Here is a 21,310-nt window from a genome sequence, read left to right on the forward strand (position 1 = left end):
ATCTAATCTTCAGCATTCTTCTGTAGCACCACATTTCGAAAGCTTCTATTCTCTTCTTGTCTAAACTATTTATCGTCGATGTTTCACTTCCATACATGGCTACGCTCCACACAAATACTTTTAGAAACGACTTCCTGACACTTAAATCTAAACTCGAAAAAAAAAAAAAATTCTCTTCTTCACAAACGCTTTCCTTGCCATTGCCAGTCTACAAAAGTACCCATTCTGAATACAAGGCGAAGTGTAGCACTCCTCCTAGGTTCACATCGATCATCATCGTATCAGTATCTCCTTCCAGCGTGCCTGGCAGGAACTTTGTGAACGGTATGCTCCCATTGATTTCTATCCTGGTGTAGCTTTTCTTTCTCTACTGCATCGCGCATTACTTCCCTCCTCTTGACATCGTCGTTAACCTGGTCTGTCCATCTCTTACTAGTCTGCCAAAACGGTCATTTTCCTGGTACCTCGTGGAGTTCGAGTCAGGTGCATTCGCTTCACGTGACCTAACCAGTTCAATCTTGCTGCACTCATTCTTTCCTCCACTGTCAAGGTCGTCTGCAGGTCTCCTCTTACATATTCGTTCCAGACTCTTGCTTTTTGTAGAGCTGACCTAAGGGATTAATTTGACATACACAGATCTGACACTCTCTTATTTATGACAGAGGTCGCCAGACTATACGCCGTGATTGGCAGGAGATATGTTTTATGCATGGTCTGTTAACCACGTAAAGGGACTCCTTTGTCCCAGGTTAGGTTTCGTAGTTCGTTGCAGAACCTGGAGAATTGTGTTACTCTGCTTAAAACTTCTAGTTTGACACTACCATGACGTGACATGACAGTACTGAGACAACTGAAACTTTTCACGCATCCCGCCTGCACTCCCTCCAGCACGATGTTACAAGGTGTGGGTGTCCTGCTCATCTTCGTTGCCATTGTCTTGCTCGTAGCTGCTCCTTAAATTTTTTTAAATTCAGCAATCCAGTCTCCCCTGAACCTCCATTTCTGTGTCTCCCCAAATGGCGATTTCAACAGCAAAAGCATTGAGAACGCAATTTTCTACTTTCTTCATTTGTTTCATCATTATGCTCATAAGTGCATTGAAAGGTAACGGAAAAACGAACTGGCTTGCTGAACACTTCTCTTTGTGTTAAAGCACTTTGATCATCCACCTCCTACTTGAACACTGCTTTCACAACCTTCATAGAGTATTTGAACATTCGTAATTAATGACTCAGGGACGTTATGTTTTCTCAAGCATTCCCGTATTTTATCCCTTAGTACACCGTCGTGTGCTTTTTGGAAGTCCAGGAACACTCTTATTAGGTCCTATTCTTTTTTTCCTTTCCAGGAGGACCAAATCTAGTATAAATTCAGTTCCCTAATTTCGTTTCCAGAGTTGACATTATTGGTATATGTTGCCGAAAAGTAGTACTTTTGTTAGAGAGTGCACACGGTATGAATTTTTTTACTGCGGCATTCGTGTTTCTTTTATACTACATAGATATTGCATATATTTTAATCCTCGTTAAACTAATAGTGAAAGGTTATTATTTTGATCAACACAGTCGCTACTTTCGATACTGATGCAATAGAGTACTCGCAGGTTAAGCAGATGATTTTTTTAAATATTTTGTGTTTAGAAGGGGAAACAGCCTGATAGGAATATCTCGGCGGATAGAAATTTTCTCAGAATTTTATTGCCAAATTACGCTTTATATGACGAGCATTGAACTGTAGATAGTGTGTTGCCGCAATCGTCATTGTGGTTTTGAGTACTGTAATTATATATCTTTATCTGTGATGTAGAAACTCGAGAGTTCAATTGAAACAGGAGGCGGAAGTGAAGTATAATCGTCGGAGTGGCCACCGCAGCTTGCTACTGTCGTCAGTAAAGTAAATATTCGACAGCCGCACTCGTGGCGTCGTGAGCAGTCCTGCGCGTATGAAAATGGTTCCAATGGCTCTGAGCACTATAGGACTTAACATCTGTGGTCATTAGTTCAAATGGTTCAAATGGCTCTGAGCACTATGGGACTTAACATCTATGGTCATCAGTCCCCTAGAACTTAGAACTACTTAAACCTAACTAACCTAAGGACATCACACAACACCCAGCCATCACGAGGCAGAGAAAATCCCTGACCCCGCCAGGAATCGAACCCGGGAACCCGGGCGTGGGAAGCGAGAACGCTACCGCACGACCACGAGATGCGGGCTGTGGTCATTAGTCCCCTAGAACTTACAACTACTTAAACCTATCTAACCTAAGGACATCACACACATCCATGCCCGAGGCATGATTCGGATCTGCAACCGCAGCGGTCGCGCGGTTCCAGACTGAAGCGCCTAGAACCGCTCGGCCACAGTGGCCGCCTCTGCGTGTATAGATCATCGGCGCTGCAGATAACTCGCTCAGTGGCGCCGAAGGTAAAATAGTGTTTGCTCCTCTCGCAAAACTGGAGTGGAATATTCCGCTGAGGCTGGCCAGCCGCGCCGCGTACGCGGTACACGTGGCGATCAGCGGACCGGAAAGCTGGCGGCGGCAGCGGCACGGCTGGCCACCAAGCGCTGCTCCAGCCTCAAAACGACCTGACACTCGCCCCCTGTCCAACTCCGCATCTTGTCAAAAATTGTCCTGCCCGCAACTAGTAGCACTCCCCACAACATTTCAGTAAGCCGTATTGTAGGAGTGTAATTAAAAAAAAAATAAAATCGTATGGCATTGTTGGCGTGAGCCCCTTGCCGGAACGTGTGGCCGCCTACAAGTCCTTTTTTGTGGCGCCTCTTTGTTTGTGGTGAAGTGAAGAAAGAGTGTTGAAATATAAAACAAAGTACAGAGAGCATCAGTTGCAACTACTTTTATCCGGAAGATATTTCGAAAGTAACGTTTAAACTTTGTACGTGACACACTTCAAGACGTGTAATCTATCCATTCACTTTCCCATGGCATGCTTTTGTTCCGGATTAATATTTGCCTAGCTAAAATAAACAATGAGATTTATTTAAAATACATATCTATTTATAAATCCATACTCCATTTTTATGATAAACTTTACGGTAAATCAAATTTTAAAAAATTGCAAACTCCCCGAACCAACTTGACCGTGAAAACATGTACAGTGAACATGGATTCCGACAGTATGTAAGAAGAAACGTAGCTATCAGCGTGCGTAATAAGAGGGTTACGAGGACTTCTGGACCACCGGGTAGATCTACCCTAAAGGCAGGCAAATGGGGTAGACACACCGCATCCCGGGTAAGTGGTGGCGTCAGGAAAGGCATCCGACCATCAGCTTCCATTGACGTTGTCTCAATCCGCGTAACAGAAGAAAAGCAAAAAGGCAAAAAAAGAAGAAAAATAAAAACTAGTCAGTGCTTTTAAAACTTAGTAATCGCAACATGTATGGGGAGGGCTACAAACGTTACACTTGCTCTCAGTACGTCACTATAGCCTGCCTGTGTATACTATTGCCTTAGCAATGAGCTTGAGAGCCGGCCGCGGTGGTCTAGCGGTTCTAGGCGCTACAGTCTGGAACCGCGCGACTGCTACGGTCGCAGGTTTGAATCCTGCCTCGGGCATGGATGTGTGTGATGTCCTTAGGTTCGTTAGGTTTAAGTAGTTCTAGGGGACTGATGACCACAGAAGTTAAATCCCATAGTGCTCAGAACCATTTGAGCCAATTAGCTTGAGAGTTCGCGGTTTCTGTACGACGAGTTGAGTAGTCATGTTTCACTTCGAACACGGTAAGCTTTACCACGTAGCGGAAACTACACTCTGGGTGACAGTTACCGGCCTGTGTGTTTGGGCGGGACGGAGAGGAGCGAGGTGGAGGGGGGACCGACACGAGCGTAGGCGGCTGCGTGTGTTTCCCGCTGTGTCGGCGTTACGCAAGGCAGCGCGCGCGCACGTGTTGCGCAGTTACTGTTTAAATGGCGCGAGTCGAGCTGCAGCGCCTGCCCGCGAGTTGCCACAGCGCTGCACGCCGGCTTACAGCGCGAATAAAACAGCTTAGTGACCGTGCTCGCGCAAACTAGGCAACCCGGCGAGCGCGTCGCACCCGACAGAGATCTGCCGGCCCGTCACTCGACTCGCTCAGACGTCAGTCACGGCGTTATTTTAATACAACTATAAGTGCTCAGAGCCAGTAGCAACGGCGCGCCTATGGAGACTTGTGTTTTTGTTGGCGGACTCCCTTATCGCCGCTTCGTGATAACCTCGAGACACTCCGGGCGCGCGTCCGCTCTCGAAGGTCACTCGCCACTGCAGCAGGTTTGTCTTCTGGCATTCACAACGCCAAGAGTGTGTTGAGGAGGCAGCCACGTCAAGTTAACGCGTCGTCGTTTTCTCAAATATTATAAATGGAATACTGTAATAGTTCGGAAAAAGCTGGAGGGTGTTGAAGCATCCGATCTGGAATTCCTGTGACGACCTTTAAACCTGAATAATTCGAAGTGGGTTTGTACCACCCCCTCCCCCGTCCGAAATACTAGGCTGTTCTCTCAAATACCGCACAACTTCCTGTGTTTAGGACAAATGAGAAACATAATGCCAAGCTGAAATGTCTACAATATTAATTTTGCCCATCGGCGCAGACAAAATGACAGAATAACAAAGATTGCCTGCCGCGCGGAGTGACCGCGCGGTTTGAGGCTTCATGTCACGGACTGCGCGCCCCCTCCCGCCGGAGGTTCCAGTCCTCCCATGGGCATGGGTGTGTGTGTTGTTCTTAGCATAAGCTAGTCTAAGTTAGTTTAAGTAGTGTGTAAGTCTAGGGACTGATGACCTAAGCAGTTTGGTCCCTTAGGAATTCACGTACATTTGAACAAAAGCTGCCTGGGTACACCACACGTCGATTACATCTCGAGTGTGCCATTTTTTTCTGGCCTGTACACCGCTGTTACACGCATTACATACAAGTTTTGTTTGGATCAAGAACTTAAATCACATACGCACATCTGTCTTGCGGATGTTTCCTGCCAATCAAAAATGAGTCCGCTAACAATTACCTCGGAAATAATGAAAATAATTTCGTATATGCTGTTCACATGTGTATTTTAAGAGCTCCGGGTCCCTGGTCCATTCCAGTGTCTCCTAGTTCCTTTCTGTTACAGCGTCAGCAGTCACCGACTGGGCATTACGACGGTGAAGCCACTGTTGTTGAGGAATATATTTTGGTTACTTACGTGTCTCAAAAGCGTGTAGGCATTTCCACGATAACGGAGGGCAGATAAGCGGTGTATGGATGTAGATGTCACTCGCACTCCAAAGCTGTGTCTGCAGTTTTAGTTGTCCGGACGACGAATTACGAACCGCGATAACGCACAAATAGCTGATGTTAATGGTGTTGCCAGTCCACAGATGAGAACAGCTGATAATGTGTAATGCTTATCATGAAGCAGGAGGCGTGTGCGGCGTGTGTGATGGCGCGTGCCTTCTCGCTCTATCTTTCTCTCTCTCTCTCTCTCTCTCTCTCTCTCTCTCTCTCTCTCTCTCTCACACACACACACACACACACACACACACACACACACACACAGCGAGAGAGGGGGGCGGGGACCTACATCGACGCTCTGCGATAATATCAACGTGGACGGATAATCGATCTTTGTCTCCTTCCCTTTTGCTATATCACTGTTAACGTGCGTGGCAGCGTTTATATTTCATGTACACATACGAGCGGTTCTTACTATTTCATCCACGGGTAGAATATGTCAGTAATGAATGCCTTTGGGCAAGTTACATAATTTCCGTCAGTTTAATCTATAAGGGTATTGCATGAATGTTCTAGATTCGACTTTGAGAACTACTACTACTACTACTACGTGATCAGGCCCAGTGGACCGCACGCATCTACAAGTTTCCTCCTCCACTGTATTCTGTCCATTGCTGCTATCCGCCATTCGTCCACATCTATTGACATTTGTTTTAAATCTTCATGGAGTCCATCCCTCCAACGCTTCTTGGGTCTCCCTGGCGGTCTCTTTCCTGTAGGTGTGAAATCCAGGAGCTTCCGAGGCCATCTGTGATCCTCCATCCGGGCCACATGGCCGGCCCACTGCATTCGTTTGGCTTTGACAGCTCCTGCTATGTTGGGCTGCTGGTATAGTTCCTCAAGCTCTTGGTTGTATCTGATCCTCCATTCCCCTGTATCTGCATCCAGAACCGGACCGAAGATACGACTTTGAGAACAAGTTCCTAAAATTATTTCAGATTTTTGGAGATCTAATAATTCAGTTTTTTTCATTGTACCTGTCATACTTTCCAACAAGAACGAGTGGCTGGTGACAAGTCAGTCTGACTTTCGTTGCTTATGCTCGATATCTATGTATGACCATCCCTATAATAGAACCCACGCACTCTAGCCGCGGGTGACCGACCCGACGCTGCGCCAGATGTCCGATGTCAAAGCAACATATAAAAAAAGAACCGAAGACGATATGTAAAGAATCGAAGTGAAAATTGTAATCGATGTTCCGTCGCAACGCTTTAGATGCTTTTGAGAAGTAACCTCGACGTGTACAGCATTGACAGGGAACAGTCCGTCTCTTTCGAGCCACTGCCGATCATGAGCAGCTGTTCTCCAGCACTGTGACCTCCCGTGGAGAATTTGTTACAGTTGGCAACTAGGTATAAATACTCGAGTGGGAAGTTGCGAGCCTCTTTCCATCATATCAGTTTTACGCGACAGCCATCGGGGCAATCAGTGGAATGGACAGCGAATCGTTCAAATCACAGTCATCATTTGAGGCCAGTGTCTGCAGAAGACTGTACATACTCGACAATATGCAGTCAAGCACTCTCCCCACATTTGCATAGAACGCCTGTTGACGGGTGGCCTCACGTAAGCAGTGTATCTTATCGGCCGACTTACGTGTCTGACCATTAAGCTTGTAATGTTGTCGGCAGACTCGCCTGAGCGTGTGGTCACCGTTGTGTGGTAAGCTATTCCGCTGAGCAAATATCTTGTTGTTCAATTTGCCATTTTAACACCTTCGTAGTCGTGCTCAGTAGAATAAACTTGAGCGTGTGTTTGGCAGTTAAGAGTTTATGTGAGATAATGAACATATCTAAGGCGTATTTTTTACTTGTATTATTTCTGTTTTCCTCTGAAAGGGATGTTACTAGTTTTTACACACATTAATTAATGGTAGAAAGACAAAGATATAAAAGGAATCTTACCAAAGTGAGAAATTTCAATGAATCTTCGCGGTTTGCTTCGTACATGCTAAAACTGAGTGCCTTACGGGTTGTATATGTGCCAGTGTGAAACAGGAAGTAGTAAGTGAAACGAGGTACTGCTGCTGCATCGTATATAGTTACAAATAAATGAGTGACTTGTGGCTACAGTAGAGTACGTTTCACCGTTGTTTCATCAGTGACTGTCTGCATAAATTGTGGTCCGCCGCCATAGTTAGATTGTCCCGATCTGTGGGTAGGGCTTACACACGTCTTCAACCTTGACGATGGAAATGTAGACGCGCTCACCTGCACGGATTGTGCCGCCTCAGTCTTCCTTTGCGTCCAGTCGCGATCGTTCATCGTACACAGCAAGTTGTTGTAATTAGTACCCAGTGTGCATAGTAAACACATGCAGTAAACTGCTTCACTATAATAAGGCATCTCCTACGTAAAAATGGGATCAAAACAGATCGTAACTATTATAGAGGAACCTGCCTCTTCGCAGTGTCCTATAACGTACTGCCGAAGGTTCTTCTTAGCAAAGGTGAACCACAGTTACGGGAGTATGAAGGTGCTTTTCGGAGGAGCATATCATAAACGTAAAGCATATCTCAGAAATCAGGAAAATTACAAGTGTTGAAATATTTGTACATTGTAAAAAGGCGTACGATTCTATAGATAGAAATAAATTACTCAACATTTTCAGTGAGTTTGAACTAGATAACAAACCAACAGAAATAACTGAAGCAACATTACCAAACACAACACCGAAGGTAAAATTCGGAGCGTACAAGGCGATGTCGCTCCCAGTTTTTAAGTATACATTACAGACAGTGGCGACAGACTGCAGGAAGGGTATACAAATAGGAAGACAGCGAAATATCACTGTAGATTGTCTAGCGTCTGCAGATGACATCTCGATACAGACTCATTTGAAAGTGCACAAGAACAAATCACAGAGGTCCAACGTCAAGCAGCAATAGTAATTGTGCAAATATCATTTGAAAAAACACGTTTAAAATAAATAACAACAGAATATCTACAGTAGACTGTTTTAAATGTCTAGGAGAGTGAATATCAAACAGTATAAAGGGAGAGACAGCAGTAGAGACCAGAATACATTTCTTTCAAAAACGAGAAACATCTATACTAAAAACAAATCTTTATCCGGTAACACAAAACTTAAACATTACGAAACAATGATCAGACCAGAAATATTTCATGTTGTGAAAACTCTTAAACTGACTATGAAAAGTAATAGGACTGTAAAGCAACTGTGATTCAGAATATGTATTTAAGATATAATACAAAATTATATGTGGAATTGAACAGTTAACAGATGTAATGATAAAAAGCAGATTAAAATCATATGGACACATATACAGGATAGATGATGACAGAATAACTAAACAAATCTTCGACTTAATAAACAATTACAATTCCGAAATCACATGGTTGAGAGAAGTTGGAAGAGAGGTCTATGTGGGGTGAACAGGGACACAATAAAAAACAGCACTTTTTAAAGAAGCAACAAAAAACTCAGGCTTTAAGGACAGGGAAAGCATGAAGAACCGGAACAAAGTGAACACTGATAAGGGAAAACATTCTTGAAGAATAAAAGAAGTGTAAGCCAAAAGGAAAACGCAGCGGAAAACACGTATACAGTGTTGATTTCTCGTACCCTCTAAAGGGATTACTCGAAATAGTTTGCGATACTGCAGCGTTCTTCTCTAGAAGCGCGACTACACGGTTCCCATTTTCAGAATGAAGCATTTACCCATTTTACGAGACGAAGCCACGCATCGTCAGTTCGTATACTCACGTCCTGTTCACTGTCTCTTAACAACCAGTCAGGACGATGTTACAGCTGCAAGCTCTCCACTCTGCGGGCTGACGTATCCACACGGGATTCTGATAGGCTCAGCAACTACTATCCTGTATGTCAGAGCTATCCGGTCATTCAACATGCAGTAATACTGGTCACAGGTTCTCATATAGAACATACTAAATTCCAAAATCCTATCAAGTTTTAGTGGTCTTAAAAATGCAGTAGTTCTGTCTCTCTCTCTCTCTCTCTCTCTGTATGTCTGTGTGTGTGTGTGTGTGTGTGTGTGTGTGTGTGTGTGTGTGAGAGAGAGAGTATTGAGCCATGCTTCATCTATAGCTGTCCGTAATTGCTATAGGACCGCTGTTGTTCTCTATGTATGAGCACATAAATGACTTGGCGCGCACGGCAGGTAGCATAATTCTGTTGTTTGCTGATGATGCTGTGGTGTACGGTAAGGTGTGGAAGCTGAGTGACTGTAGGAAAATACAAGACGACATGGACAAAATTTCTAGCTCTAAATATGGAAAAGTTAAAATGCGGATGAGTAGGAGGAAAAACGTATAATGTTCGGTTACAGTATTACTAGTGTCCTGCTTGACTCAGTCAGATCGTTTAAACATTTGGGCGTAACGTTGCAAAGCGATATGAAATGCAACCGAGCATGTGAGAAACGTGGTGGGGAAGGCGAATAGTCGAGTTTGGTTTATTGGGAGAATTACAGGAAGAAATGATTCTCCTGCAAAAGGAGACTGCACATAGGGCGCTGGTGCGACAAATTGTTGAGCACTGCTCGAGTCTTTGGGATCCGTACCAGATCGGAGTAAAGGAAGACATCGAAGCAATTTAGAGGCGGACTGCTAGATTTGTTGCCGGTAGATTCGAACAATTCGTCAGTGTTACGGAGATGCTTGGGGAACTCAACTGGGAATCCCTGGAGGAAAGGCGACGTCCTTTTCGAGAAATACTATTGAGAGAATTTAGAGAACCGCCATTTGAATATTATTGCTGAACTATTATTCTGCCTCAAGCTTACGTTGCGCATAAGGGCCACGAATATAAGACTCGAGAAATTAGGGCTCATACGGAGGCATATAGACAGTCTTTTTTCTCTTATTTTGTTTGCGAGTGCAACAGGAAAGGAAATGACTAGTAGTGGTACGGAGTACCTCGTCCACGCGCCGGACGGTTGCTGCAGAGTATTTATGTAGATGTAATGTAGATGAAAGTGTTCCCGGTGCAGGATTTTGTACACGGATTGACGTCTCCGTTGTGTCGTATAAACGTTCGGTGGGGTTCATGTCGGGCGGTCTGGGTGGCCAAATCTTTCGCTCCAATCGTCCAGAATGCTCTCCAAACAAATCGCGTGTAATCGTAGCCGGTGACATGCCGCATTGTCATCCATAAAAATTCCATCGTTGTTCGGGAGTATCAAGTCGACGAATGGCTGCAAATGGATCACGAAGTAGCCGAGCATAACCACGACCCACTCCGTTCAATGTAAACACAGCCCACACATTTGGGGTTATTTCACGCAGTGTTGGTCGTCTGTTAGCACTGACAACTCGACGCTAACACCGCCGCTCTCGGTCGTTAAGTGAAGGCTGTCGGCCATTGCGCTGTCTGTGGTGAGAGGTAATTCCTGAAATTTGGTATTCTCGGTGCAGTCTTGACACTGTGGGTCTCGTTATATAGAATTCCCTAACGATTTCCGAAGTATAATGTCCCAGGTGTCTAGCTCCAACTACCATTCCGCGTCCAAAGTCTGTTAATTCCAGTCGTGCGGCCAAAGCGTTTTCACTCGAATCACCTGGGTGCAAATGACAGCTCCGTCGATGCACCGCCCTCGTATACCTCAAATACGCGATGCTTCCGCCCTCTGTAAATGTGCATATTGCTATCACTTCAGCGTAGAGCAGGTGTTTTGGGGAAGGGCGACAGCGTGTGTGCTGGCGGTGTGCCCTCGCAGCTGCCGGCTATTGTGAGTCCGCGGTGGTCGTGACGTGGCCCGGCGCGTTTGGCGCAAGCAGCGCGGCCCGGGTGTCCGCCCAAGGACCCTGCTTTCCCTGCTGCCTCTTCGGCGACTGCAGGAGAAGGGACACGGAGTGCGATGCTGGTTTACACAGAAATTTAGAGGGCCAATACCAGTGACAGCCCGACCGTCCGGATTTAACGTGGTAATGATTGCACTAACATTCGTTTGCTTTCGACACAGCTTTCTGCAGTCATTCTCATTCTTTGTTCGTTCCTTCCAACCGTACCTATTTTGGAGGAGATACGAAAATTATCAACTTACAGTGGAAGCTGAATTAAATGCATTTGCCTGCAGAAAGAATCTTGAGCTAAAAGTTAGAAATTGGGCTGCACGATATTCGACGTATTTATCCTTCAGAATCACCATTGCTAGTATGAAGGAAAGAAGGGTACAGTTCTCGGTGAAGTGCTGCAGATACACTGAGGTGGCATAAGTGATGGGATAGCGATATGGCCGGCCGGTGTGGCCGAGCGGTTCTAGGCGCTTCAGTCTGGAACCGCGCGACCTCGGGTATGGATGTGTGTGATGTCCTTAGGTTAGTTAGGTGTAAGTAGTTCAAAGTTCTAGGGGACTGATGACCTCAGATGTTAAGTCCCGTAGTGCTCAGAGCTATTTGAACAATAGCGATACGCACATTTACAGTACCGCGAACACAAGGTATAATTGACGGAGCTGCCGTTTGGACTCCAATGATTCGTGTGAAATTATTATCTGAATCCAGATCTTTAGATCATCTCAGACGAAGCACGGTTTTACGTAGCAGGCACGTGAACTCTCAAAACACACGCCATTGGGCAACAGACAATGGCAGGGAACGCTCTGAGGCGCCTGCGCGTGATTTGAAAGTAGCGGCGCGGTGCGCAGTTTCAGGCCAACTGATTATAGGCCCCATGTTCTTGAACAAAACCCTGAACTGTCAAGTGTATGTAATGGAATTTTTCGAACCATTCATAGCGCAGCTAACTCAGGAAGAACGAGAGTATGCGTTTTTGCAGCAGTATGGCGATACTGCGCTTATATCACGGTTTTCAATGACATACGTCAATGAAGGCTTGGGAGAGGAACGTACAGTTTTCGCAGGTTTATGGCCTCTCAGATCGCTCGATCTGTCTACCTGTGATTTTTATTTGTGAAGTAATTTAAAGACTAAAGGCTACGGTAACAGTCCACGGGCAATCAAAGAGCTGAAAAAAGCGTTCGCAGTGTGATAGCGGAAATCACACCAAATGAATGGCAAAGAGTTCCCGGAAACCTATTGACACGAGCTGAGTTTTGTATCGAAGTTTATGATAAACATTTAAGGCACTATCTATGAACTATTGGCCTACTGAATACTCGGTATGTTGTTTTTCGTAATAGTGATTTACTAGATGTGCTGTTTGAGATTTTCCCGACGAAATTGCTGCTTCATTAATAAAACGTGTCTTCCGCCCTCCAGCGCGATTGCAAACTTGGTTGGGTTGCGTTAAAGACAATCTAAGTCTAAGCAGATCAGGAATAGAGCTATATAAAACCCTGTGCCACTGTGGGAAATCATACATTGGCAAGACGCGTCGCACTGTTAATGATAGATGCGCTGAACATAGTCGTCACACCAGACTGGTCGGTCAGAAAAGTCTCATGTGGCTGAACACTGTCTTGACAAGGGACAGAGCATGAATCACGGAAAGACAGATAGGCCCCACGTACTGGGACTCCATTACTAAAGAAACAGTCGCAATCTGTATAAGTAAAGACTTGACTGACAGAGACAAGGGATTTCAACTGAGCAAGGCATGGGAACCAGCACTGTCGGTACTAAGGCATCATCGGCCGCAGACGAGAGAATCCGAGTCAACACAGACGGAGAATCACTCACTTAAAATGGGCGCCAGCGTTCTGCCAGGGCGCACTGGGCTGCCATTTGCGGCCGCGCATGCAAAGACCATGGCCCGTTTCTACGGCAGGGGACACTGGATGCCGCTGTGCTCTCTACGATGACGTTACGGCCCCACCCCTTGGCGCCTGCGCTTTCGTAGCGTGTCAGCGTATATATTGACGAATCACTACAGCAACACGTCAGTAAACCCCTGAAGTCATGAGCAGCTGTATCGTTGAAATATTTGTGCAACTTTCACATCATCATCCGACGCGACGCTCGTGAACCAATGAAGCAGCGATTTACTACTCTGTATTCTGTATATCCAATAAACAAATAAATAGTATTTATGTTGTTTATAAGACACAGGGCTTTTGTATTTTGGCCAACACAATTCATGTGAAACAGATATTTGATCGGCATGTCAGAATCGATTAAGATGTAAAATGTAAACACGACTACGGAAACCGGTTTCTGAAAAACAATTTTCGTCTTCGGCACATAATGTAAACGTGGTTAATGCAATGTGTCGGTGGCAGTTGTCCAGTATCATCTGTTGTTGCGAGTGTGAGAAACAGCTACATATCCAACGCATACTGTCCTACGTCAAAACCAGTGTAAAAGGAGTTGTGTCGCGTTGCAACATGCAGTATTGCAGCTGTCAGTGCTTGCTGGGAGAGTGGAGGTGACAGGGGGGACCCGACGTGCCGCGACGGTAAACACGTGGGCGGCAAGCAGCAGCAGCGAGTATTTCCGTCGCGTTGGGCAACAGCGCCAAGGCCCAGGCGGCCAGCACGTGCTGCTCCGCGCCAGACGGGTCGCGGCGCCACATACGTGTAGCCGAGCGCAGTGCACCGACTGCAGTAGGCTGTCAACGTATGGGCACACGGAAAACACATTATTTCATTATACTGCTCTCGAGCCATTAAATACACTGATCAGCCAGAACATTAAGACAACCGAACTACGATCGATATAAACCTGTCCAAGCGATAGTAGCGTCACCTGGTGAGGAATGACTGCTAGTCAGACACACGTACGGTGCATGTAATATCAGCGAGCGTGTAGTCCGTGTGTAGAATGGGGAGAGGCGCGCGATCTGAGTCTAACCGAGGGCAGATTGCGACGGCCCAGAGGCTCGGCATAGGTATTTTCGGAGACTGCACGACTTGTCGGGTGTTCGAGGAGTGCTTCGGTGAGTGTTTTGAGCACGTGGCGAATCCGAGGTGCAGCCACTTCCAGAAGTCGTGGGGTTCCGCAGACTGGTAAAACAGGGCGGCGAACTGTATCCTAATTTACATCAGACTTTGATGCTGGGCAGAGTTCGGAGTTCAGAGTGTCTCAACACACAGTGTATTGCGGGACGGAGGCAAGCTGGCGGTGGCTCTATTACGGCCTGGAGAAGATTCACGTGGGCATCCATTGGTCCAGTGGAGCTCGTGTAATCTACCATGACGGCCAAGGTGTATCGTACGCTGCAGACCAAGTACTCCCCTTCATGACGATTGTGACAGCAGTGGTTGTTTTTCAACAAAATAGTGCGCCAAGGGGACAGGAGTGTGACGGAGTGGTTAGAAGAACACAGTGGCGAGTTGCTCCCCCCCTCCCCCCCCCCCCCTCAACTTGCCAGATCTGAACTCGATCGAAGACATCTGGGATATGACTGAACCTGCCGTCAGAGCTCATCGACCCCTTTTCCGGAATTTACGGGAATTTGGTGATCTGTGTCTGCAGATGTGGTCCCAACTCCCTCCAGCGACCTACCAAGGTCTCAGTGCGTTCGTGGAACGACGCGTCCTCGCTGTTATTCGTACCAAAGGCGGACATACCGGCTACTATGTAGGTGGTCATAATGTTCTGGCTGATCATTGCATCAGGAATTAAGCCGTCGAAGCGATTTAATATGGAATGGCCACATAATACTACTCGTAGGTAAGCAAATGACTGTCAGGTTCATTGGTAGAATCCACAGGTAGCGTAGTCCACTCAGGAAGGATGTAGCTTACAAAAGGCCGGCCGTGAGGCCGAGCGGTTCTAGGCACTACAGTGTGGAACTGCGCGACCGCTACGGTCGCAGGTTCCAATCCTGCCTCGGGCATGTATGTGTGTGATGTCCTTAGGTTAGTTAGGTTTAAGTAGTTCTAAGTTCTAGGGGACTGATGACCACAGAAGTTAAGTCCCATAGTGCTCAGAGCCATTTGAACCATTTAGCTTACAAAACTTTCCTTCTATGACTGGTAGTTGAACAGTACTCAACCTGGAACCTTACCAGTTAGGACTGACAAAGAAAATTGGGGCGCAAGAGTGTGTGAAAACACAAAAAACGGGTTCGTTCAGTAGGCGCTAAAGCCTCACATAGATACTCTACAACTTCAGTGGGCAGAGAGGACAGTAGAGGCGTTGCGCATCACGGTTGGTTTACTGGTAAAATCCCGAGAGCCCTCGCCACAGGAAGAGCCAACCAACATATTGCTGCTCCTCACTAAAAGACCATGTAGGTAAAATTAGACAGATTCGGACTGACTCGGAGGCTGGACGACGATAGACTGACTCGGAGGCTGGAGGACGATAGATCTTCTCACACACCATTCGTGTTTGGAAAAGGAAGATTGGGGGGGAAAAAGGGTCGTGGGGTGGAGGGAGGGGGGGGGGGGGCGGGTGTAAGAGAGTGACCGTGGTACACCAGATACTCTACCCCAGACACAGTTAGGTGCCTTGAGCAATATACAGGCTGTAAAAAAATAATAATAAAAATAAATAAAGCACAGACAAGCCTTAGGGACAGGTTCCTTACATCAAAACAAGAAAAGAAGTCTAGTGAAAAACGACTCTAAAATGCTTGTCTTAGCGAGCTAAGAGCACTTGTTAATTTTCGATACTATGAAATGCTTTCGAAATGTGGTGCTACAGAAGAATGCTGAAGATTAGATGGGCTGATCACATAATTAATGAGGAGATATTGAATAGAATTAGGGAGAAGAGGAGTTTGTGGCACAACTTGACAAGAAGAAGGACGCGATTGGTAGGACATGTTCTGAGACATCAAGAGATCACAAATTAAGCATTGGAGGGCAGCGTGGAGGGGGTAAAAACCGTAGAGGGAGACCAAGAGATGAATACACTAAGCAGATTCAGAAGGATGTAGGTTGCAGTAAGTACTGGAAGATGAAGCTTGCACAGGATAGAGTAGCATGGAGAGCTGCATCAAATCACTCTCAGGACTGAAGACCACAACAACAACAATAAAATACATTTCTACTTCAAGCTCTTAGCTTTCCATATATTGGCAGGAGGCAGTATAGGCCAAAAGAAGAAAAAAAGTCCGGTAAAAATGGATTCTATGCATACCTTAACAGCTATGGGCACTTCTTCAGGAGAAGAGATTTATTTCACGCTAGCGAAGATTAACAAGTGTTCATAGCTCTTAAAGTATGTTCTTTAGACGCCATGTTTACTGCACATTTGTTTCTTGTTTTGGTCCATACTACCTCCTCCCAAAAATATGGAAAGCAAAGTCCTTGCAGTCGAAGAGATGTTTTTCATAGCCGCAAAGAGAACAACTCCTTATTGCTCTTTAGAGCCCGTATTTACTAGACTTTTTTCCCCTGTCCCTAAAGCTTGTCCGTGTTTTGTTTTTGCATCCTGTAGATGGCGAGATGTTCGTGGACATCATTCACACACACACACACACACACACACACACACACACACACACACACACACCAAGTTTACAGGAAACAACTTTTAGAAGACGGAAATAACAGTGAATAGCGGTTTAATAAACTTCACTGTTGTTTATCTGCTAATACTGTATCCATTCGATTATGCTAGCCCGAGTATTGGTTGTGTCGCCGTCTGTTCGATTTCTTCAATACGGCGAAGTTAAGGTGTCAGTACCTTCGTATATAAATCTTACCACGCGAATTTATACTTGCGAAGTATGTTTATTACGCCGATTTACATCGCGCTCATTCTGCAAAAGTCCGAATTGATCGCTGATGGAAGAATGTTGTACTCCAACGCTTTTGGAGACATGATATAAGTAAATGTACATTGCTACTCATGTGAACAGAATCAACTGATGTTTTGCCACTAGCCACTGATTGTGTACGAAAGGCTTTGCCACTAAAAGAGAGAAGGTGTTTGTAAAATTTCACAAATTGCACAGCTGTACAGCATATAGTGCTGTTACCAAAGAGCTCGATTTTGCGGCAAATATTTCAGAATTTATGTTCCCCTTCTCATTTAATAAAAGTAAAATGTGCTTCTCTTCAATAAAATGAAGAAAATACAGAACTGCCTGATAAGTTCAATTGACGTCCTGTTAAGTTTTATTGAGGTACAGCCGATGTTGCTTTGGTTTGTCCGTTAACCCTGGAACACTAAATTGGGGAAATAATTGGATTGTTACTAAACAATCGTAAATTTTACTACTCCATATTTTATTCAAAGTAAGTCATAATTTATAGTTTATGCACAAGTTACAGTTATAGCATCTCCCACATACAAAATAATTACAAAATGTCCAGTGTTGCACCCTATATTGACAGTACCAGATTGGCGCGACCCACGAATTGGTGTCAACTGCAATCGTAAATTTTACGAGGGTTTAGTAATGTGCCGGTAAAACCTGTTGAGTACTATTAATGGAATCAATCGGTTATCTGCCGAGGTACTTCGTATTGTTATATGTTGGTTATAAGTTGACATGACATTGTGGAACGCAATCGGTAATATATGAAGAGGAAGTTACCTGTTTACAAGCTATCGTGGTACGATAAAGCAAGCTGTTTTTCGTACGTGTTTTTTGTGAATTCATGCTGGTTCTATGAGGAAAGCAGCTTCACAACCTGATTAATCTGAAGTGCCTAATGAATCCCGCATGTAATAATCGTAGAACGAACTGCCGGCCAATTTCGTATCCCCAACGCCCACCTCACCATACAAAACCCATCCAACCTGTTAATTTACTGAAGTACCTGAGAATAACTTCCGATACAAAAGCTACCTGGAAACAGTCTTATAATTGGCAAGGTATTAATAGACTAAAAATTCTTATGTCGCCTGTCCCTTCATTTATTTGGATTTCGACTTCTCCAGAAAAAGAGGTTGAACACCTTGCACATCATGTCGCCTTCTGCGCCATCTTACTCATTCCCACTGTCATGCAAGGAAGATATAATAGCAAAGATTTCAAATGGCGAAAGGATTTTATGGGAAAGAAGACACTTGATAACATCCAAGATTGTGAACCTTGAAACAACAAAAAATCGCGAAGAGCACTTGTTGGGGTGCGATATGTGGATAATAAGGAAGGCATAAATGAAACGAGAAACCATTGAGATGCTGCGTCACAGCGGCCTATAGAAGAACCAGATATGTTGATCGGGTAAGATACCAGTGAAAGAGGGAGGAAACAACTGGCAAAGAAGATAGAATTGTTGGTCACTTATTACACGAGTCGTTGCTGAAAACTTTAGTTTTAGGGAGAGGCCTAGATACGAGTATACACCAAGTTCTATATTATCCGAATACTGCGGACACGAGACTAGACGTATAACAAAGAAACACTGGTATTTAAAAAAATATACACGATTTTACAGGAAACTTCAATTTACTGCATTTACGAAACATTCTCCATGTCACATTTGAAAGTCCACTGCGTTACTTAAGCATTGCTCGTCAGAAACTGACAACATATTTACAAAATTACACTCACAACGCACTATTTTTCGTACCGCTTGCTTTCAGTTCACGTCCGGGACTTACCGGTCAACAAATTTGAAAAGCGACAGAAATGGGGAACTGGATCATAGAAACATTAGGATTGATGACCGAGAGAATAACAGATTTCCTTCCCTTCCTTAAATTCCCTAAAATACAGTGCTATTAACCGATAGGCAACGAAACGGGATAGGCCGTCGAGCTGTCTGTCGCCGCACACTTGCTTTGTGAGATGTGGGGCGGCGCGTGTCCTGACCAGCGCAACGTGCGCCGCGCTGCCTGCGGTCGCTGGCGCCGCTTCCTGTCAGCCGACACCCTGCAGCCGTCAGTCGGCACGACTCTTCACTGCCAGCAGCGCAGGGTGGGGGAAAAAGAACTGCGCACAGTAGACCCCACGAAGGGTCGGGAGCAAAACATCTCGGATTATCAGAGGAACACCTTTATTGACCCGTAACATCACAATACAGTACGGTACAACTTTAATTTTCAACTGGCGATAGTGTCTGAAATAATTTTGCATATTAAAACAGTAACAGAAACAAAAGAAAACTTCGACGCCCTAAAAAAACTTACTCGAAGGTGTAATGCACAGTAGTGCGTCTGTATTGTACGGTACGAAATTGTTAGTGTGAATGAAAGTTTAACGCCTGTAGAAGCCTTATTACAGTACTGACTCATTTTGTGCACCAAAAGTTCTTGTAGCGAGCATTTGGTAGTTTAAGACAAACTCGTGAATGTTATACACTTGATCAGGGAACAGCGTAAGCTCTGTAACTAAGTTTTCAAATTCAGAAAGAAATTCATTGGCAGCTGTTTCGCCACCAGACAGCTTCTCACTGGAATTAATTACATTTCGAATGTCATGCTGTTTTTTCCCGCCCGTATGGCTAGCTTTCACACGCTGTAAATTTTTTTATTTTCGTTGACTCCATCGAGTTCTTCATACAAAATCAGTGCCTTTTCCTTTATAATTGGCCCAGATGGTGTAGTGCTTTCTCTCCTCTCCTGCACAAATCACACCCATAAAGCACTGTGTAGAATTTATCTTTAAGAATTCTTCTTGTACATTGTATATTTTCAGTTCTTTCTTACTTTCCACAATTTTCCTAATTTGCTGTAGTCTGTAACAGTTGTTACACCAGCCCCTACCTCGCAATGTTTAGAAAATACCGGCTTTTGTCTAACCTCACATGTACATTCACTTTCTCCGCTAAGGACAGCGTCACATATTTGTGTTAAGTTGATGCCATAATTTAGTTTTATACACTTTAATATACAAGAGGAACAATGTCACTATTTATAAAACATGAGTGTGCACAATAACACTTACTGATCGACTTAGAAACAATTACGCCGCCCTAAGCCGGCCGGTGTGGCCGTGCGGTTCTAGGCGCTTCAGTCTGGAACCGCGTGACCGCTACGGTCGCAGGTTGGAATCCTGCCTCGGGCATGGATGTGTGTGATTTCCTTAGGTTAGTTAGGTTTAAGTAGTTCTAAGTTCTAGGGGACTGATGACCACAGATGTTAAGTCCCACAGTGCTCAGAGCCATTTGAACCCTTTGAACGTCGCACTAAAACTGATCGAACTGTTGTGCCTGTCATCGGTCAACTGCCTGCGTATCCATATCGCAGACGGTGAGCTACTGACAAGTCCAAACAAGCACATGAAATCGGATGGTCGAACTAAATGGCAAATCCGACCATGCGAGGTCGATTGGAAGGGTTCTACTGTACATACAAAATTTAGAGTGTTTAGAGCAGAAGAAAAGAAGCACTTCTCCGCTAGGGGTCCGCGGAGAGTTTGATGCAAGTGGAGATTAGGAACTGTGTTCAAACTGCCGCGTGACGAGTATTGTTTTAGACAAGTTGCTGAAAATGTCGTTCGGTTGCATTAATGCAGAACTGGCGTCAGCGTGCTAATGATTGCCTGACACGCCCAAAACAACCAGGTGCTTCGTGAATAATGGCTGCATCTCGAGCCGAGTGTGCAACTAATTTTCTGGAGCGTCTGTCTGTCTCGTACACGGAACGCTTCATCTTCTCCTCACAAGAAGTCAGTAGGACGTCAGCAGCGGAGTCGGAACACCGTCTCTGAACATCGCCAGCGTCAAAACCTTCGTGGGCCCCTAGCGGAGAAATGCCGCAACTGCGACATTTTTGTCTTTTTATTACCTCTAAACACTGTATACGTAGGTTTTGTACAGGCCATACGGCGTGATATGTCATTGCTGTCCTTTGTGAAAGTGAGGAACAGCATTTGTTCAGTGGAATGAACGGTGTACTGAGCACAGGTAGAATTTAAAAATAGACCAACGAAATACGACAATATCAAGGATATATTTGCAGCGCAAACTTAGGATCAACATTAAACACCACATAGTAGGTGAAGTGAGGGAATCCTTCTGAATTGGAAGGAAATTAAAGAACGGCGGGTGAAATCGAGATGTCTTTAGACGCAGATTGGCACATTTAGAGACAGCATTCCTCAGGACAACAAGTCACACTTATCAGACCTCAATTATCGGAACGAATTTCTGATAGTGTACGTCTAGCGTACAGCAAAGTGTTCTATGAAAGTCGATCGTGGACCTTGTGAAAATCGGAATAAAGAAGAAGCGTTCGCGATGTGGCTATGCAGGACGATGCTGAAAATAAGATTGATGAGATAGGGAATGGAGAATAGGCGGA

This window comes from Schistocerca americana, chromosome 8 (assembly GCF_021461395.2).
Source record: "Schistocerca americana isolate TAMUIC-IGC-003095 chromosome 8, iqSchAmer2.1, whole genome shotgun sequence".
NCBI lineage: Eukaryota > Metazoa > Arthropoda > Insecta > Orthoptera > Acrididae > Schistocerca > Schistocerca americana.